We start from the raw sequence: 5,246 nt of genomic DNA, 5'->3' as shown, positions 1-5,246 counted from the left end.
TGGTAAAAGGTAAAGGGACCCCTGACCGTTAGGTCCAGTCGTGGCCGACTCTGGGGTTGCGACGCTCATCTCGCTTTACTGGCCGAGGGAGCCAGCATACAGCTTCCGGGTCATGTGGCCAGCATGACTAAGCCACTTCTGGTGAACCAGAGCAGCGCACGGAAACACCGTTTACCTTCCCGCCGGAGCGGTACCTATTTATCTACTTGCACTTTGACGTGCTTTCGAACTGCTAGGTTGGCAGGAGCAGGGACCGAGCAATGGGAGCTCACCCCGTCATGGGGATTCAAACCGCTGACCTTCTGATCAGCAAGTCCTAGGCTCTGTGGTTTAACGCACAGCGTCACCCTTAGGGCAACCTTGGTGCTCTTGCACTAATTCAGATGTCTTAGGGTGGCCCTGCTCAATCTCTGTGAGCACAGGAGCCAACTCCTAGGAGCAAAGGTCCCTTCACGCCCTCAATAAAATATTTGAGGCCCCTCCCCAAAGTTCATGGACATTGCCATTCAAATTGTGTGTGGCATCATGTGATCAATTATGTGGGGCGGAGCTTACCTGCCCCCCTCACAATATTTTATTCAAGTTGGCACCCCTGGTTGTGAGGATAAAGGGGAGGGAAGATTCAGAGGGAACTGTGTACGTACACTGCTCTGAACAATCTGGAGAAGGGGCAGAACAAGGGCAGCAACATGCAATAAGCAATATATTGTTTTAAAAAGTCAGTAGCACAGCACAGAATTTCCATTTCATCCATAGGCAAGCACTGAAAGGGTGAGAAACCCACTCACCACATAGACTTCTTGACAGCGTTTTCCATGGTGGAAGCTTCTAATCGCAATGAACAAGTAATCTTGAGCACGCACACCTGATGTTGGAATGAGCAACCTATTCCTGAGATTGAGATGACTTAGGGAAAACGGCTGTAGTTCCCTCCCCATACAGCCACACAATCCAATACAGCCCCTGGGGTGTACCTGTTAAAAAGCCTTGCACCGAAGATCCTCGAAGCAGCAAAGGGCCAGTTCTGACAGCACGCATGACTCGGCTCAGCTGTATCCATCCCTGGCAGCCCAAAAATAAAGAGGCGCCCATTAATTTACCTTCTCTCAGTTCTGTGTTGAACAAAACACCTGGCATGCCACTCCTAGCCCTGCAGGAAGTAAAGCGAGAGAGGTTGTTTTGCCTTCCTTGCTCTGGCCGGATTCAACAGAACAAAGTGAAAGTCTTTTCTTTCTTTCTTTGGTGATCTCTGGTAGCCAAGTAAGATTGTCTTCCATGAACACGGTCGTAACAGTGAGTCCATAAGTGACTGTGGAGGCCAATTCTGGATCCACACGTCCTTCATTGGAGAAGTATTGGAGGGTATGGAGTTATGTGACCCCCGAGCCAAAGAGATAAATAACTCTACAACCTTTAGAAGACATCTTAAGGCAGCCCTGTATTGGGAAGTTTTTAATGTTTGATGTCATATTACCTTTTTATATATGTTGGAAACCACCCAGAGTGGCCTTGGCAACCCAGTCAGATGGGTCAGATACAAATAATAATCATCATCATCATCATCACCATCTATTATTATTATTATTATTATTATTATTATTATTATTATTATTAAATAGGACATCCCTATTTTAATTGGAGAAATATTGGAGGGTATGTAACTAAGTCACATGGCTAGAAGCAGAGACATAGGTTCTGTGCTGAGGCCTGTTTTTAGTAACAAGCTCGTTCTTATTATTTCAATTAATAAATTGTTTACTTATCAACAACCTGGCCTCAAATACAATTTTTCCAACCTGAAGCTTCCTGGGCTTTCTGCTATGGTGTACCACACACAAAACCATTTTTTCACCAATGCTTTTTTTAAAAAATCCATATGAAATGAAGCCAATGGGAATGATTGTTATACATTTTGGGGCGAGATGCTATCAGAATGCTGATGACACCGAGTTCTCCTCCTCTATTTCATCTGAATCAGGGAAGGATGTGCAAGACCTGGAACCGGTGCCTGGATGTAAGCGTTGGGCTGGACGGGGACCAATAAACTGCCCTCTGAATCGCAACAAAGATGAAGGTGCTGTGGGGAGGTGAGTGGATCTGGGAGACAGGCAGTTCTGGATGGAGTCACCCCCCCCCCCCGAGGGAGCAAGTTTGCCACTGGGGTGGATCCATCTCTAACACTAGAGGCCCCTGTGGTCTTGGAAGCTGGGAACTCTTCCTATAAACTTTTGAAATAATTAGGATCGCTTAGGTGCTGTGCTGCACATTGGGAACCTCAAAATCAGTGCAACATGGAGCTTCCCTTACACAGCAGCCCGGTTGCCAGTGGGGGCTTCCCACCAACAGCATAAAAAACTTCTGCTGCGCTGGCTGCTTATATGGTCCAAATTCACAGTCTTACTATCAGTATATTAAAGCCTTGAGAACAGTTGACATGAAGGACCATCTTGCCCCATATCTACCTGTCCAATTTTTATGTACAGCCAGAGGGGCTCTATTAAGGATGCTACCTGGCGCCTGCCTTGCTTCTACAAAGCATTTAGTGCTCTTGCACCTGGACTGTGGCAATCTTTGCCTATTATTATTAAGCAACCACCATCCATGCTTTGCTTTGGTTGCCTGCTTCATAACGCTCCTGTTTGCACAAGTCTTTTCTGGTGTATCGCTCAGCCATCGGTAACTGCGTTATCACTGTCCAGATGTTGACTAGGTGTTTCTATGCCGCTTCGTGGATGTGTTTGCTGCCTGGATACTTTGTTTATTGTCCAGCAGTAAGCCAATAAATAAATAAAATAAAATGGAGCATTAAACCACCCCTGAATGTGTTTTGCTTTTTGCTTTCCCAAGGACTAAAGAGACAGGGTTGTCTAGAATTTCTCCCTGCTATTCTTGTTTTTGCCTCGAAAGGAGTTTGTTTTGTCTTTAAACCTCTGGGGGAGTGGGGAGCATTCAAAAATGCTGTTGCCCTGCTTGCGGTCTGAAGTGTTCCAGGAGCCCAGTCTTTTGACTCTTTCTGCTGTGTGCGGAGAGCTGCCCCCCTGTGCTTGCTTATCAGAAAACGGCATGTCTGCAATGGATTTTTAGGAGGTCACTGTGTCCCCTTCCTCAGCCCGTGGTAGGATTTTCTATGTATCTGCCCGGTACAAAGTGACCTGCATAATCCAGAGCAAAAGAACAAACAGAAATATTTTTTTAAAAAAAAACATGCACCATGGCCAGATATCTGCACAGCCTGAAAGGAATCCTTCCATGGGACTGTCTTTTAGGAATGTTTGCTTAAATCAGGATGTAGAGAAGAGAATATAGCAGGATGAGCAATGATGCCAGCAAAATCCCTGGGTCTGTAAGGTGATAAATTGCTGGGAGTGGCGAGTGCTGCCTAGGTGGGGTGGTTTCAAACTGTCTTGAAACTCTCACTCTGGATTTCCTGCATCAAGCAAGGGCTGAACTGGGAGGTCCACAAGACCCTCTTCCAGGTCTAGGATTCTATAATTAGGAAGGTTATCACTATGCTCAATGGAGTAGGTAGAGGGAGAGCATTTTTTTATTTCTCATTTCGTTTTTTTTTTTTTTTTTTTTTTTGGTTTAAGGCTCCTTGCTTCAGCCAGGTTTGTACAGTGGTACCTCGGGTTACATACACTTCAGGTTACATACACTTTAGGTTACAGACTCCGCTAACCCAGAAATAGTGCTTCAGGATGAGAACAGAAATTGTGCTCCGGCGGCACGGCAGCAGCAGGAGGGCCCATTAGCTAAAGTGGTGCTTCAGGTTAAGAACAGTTTCAGGTTAAGTACGGACCTCCGGAACGAATTAAGTACTTAACCCACCACTGTAATCTGAAGGTAGTATCTGTTTTGGTCAGAATGTTCATTTGCATTACAAATGCCTCTGTTTCTTTATCTTTCACAGCAACAACAATCAGACATTTGGACATTAACATAAATGGCCTTGAGGGTTGCTCACAAATGGAAGTGCCCTAATGTGTTAATGATCAATTGCAAGGTCAGCATGATAAAGCACTAGGAGTAATCTGTTCTGAGTTTAGTAGCCTATGCAAACAAAATCAACCCCCATGTCTTCCAGGCTACCCATCACTATACCCACACACAAACCACATCACATGTCATGTCCTAGGAGAATTCACTATAAAGCAAGATTATTTGCTATATAGGAAATTAATCAAAGGGCATGCCTACATAGGAATGTCTTGAGGTCCTAGTGTGCACTTGGGAGGAAAGCCTGGGAGGTTGTGGGTTTTCCCTGTATAAGATGCTCTGCCTTCCTATGATCCCATTAGTTCAGAAGAGGATCATAAGGCTTGTAGCAATATGATGAGTGGATTGAGTACACCCAGTAGGATGGGCAGGGGAAGGCAGGAAAATCTCTGTGCACACATTCCCTTGCCATAAACATGGCCCTACATTTCTGAAGAGCCAAATGCAGAAACAAAATGCTCAATACCCAGGAAGCTTCTAAACTGTGTTTTCCACAAGCATTACCAACCTAGATGTGAAGACGTTTCTGGGCTTTGCTTGTTTCAGTTTCACTGACAGGAACTGCTGCATTCAGTGGTAGCAATCGCAGGCAGCGTCTCACCAGGTCACAGCCAATATACCCTGTTCATGTGCTCACGCATGTGTGCAGACAAACACCCCCCAATCCCTCCTTTCAGCCCCTGCTCTCACTTTTGATTCTCCGTTATTCTCTTTTTCTTGGTGGGACAACATCTGGTGTGTCCTCCCCTTCTATACCCTGACAATATTTCCAACCACAAGAGCAAAACTTCCCATGTCACAAAGCTGCCATAGTATTAGCAATCCCCCTTTTCCCAGGAAGCTGAGCCTTATGAGATCAGCTGCAAAACTTTGATCTCTCTCTCCTCTCTCTCTCTCTCTCTCTCTCTCTCTCTCTCTCTCTCTCTCTCTCTCACACACACACACACACACACACACACATTTTCAGGGGTGAATTTCATTTACAGCTTCCCCCCTCACTTGCCTACCCCGTGAACAAACACAGCATTCAGCTTCCCAACCATTATTCTAACACCTTTCTTTAAAAAGGGTTTCTATCTCAAGGTCTAGCCCTCTAGCAGCTGAATATTGCTCAAGATTATGAGTGACTTTGAGGAGATTACCTGGCATGTCCCAAGGTAAACAAAGCGGCAGAATCTCTGTTGGTCCTTTACTGGAAGAACATGGGGGATAAAAAAACTATTTGAGGGCTGAGGCCTCCCAAACAGCCC

The sequence above is a fragment of the Podarcis erhardii genome (genome assembly GCF_964252035.2).
Source record: "Podarcis erhardii genome assembly, chromosome: 2".
Taxonomy (NCBI): Eukaryota; Metazoa; Chordata; class Lepidosauria; order Squamata; family Lacertidae; genus Podarcis; species Podarcis erhardii.
Note: the sequence above shows the minus strand (reverse complement) of the source record.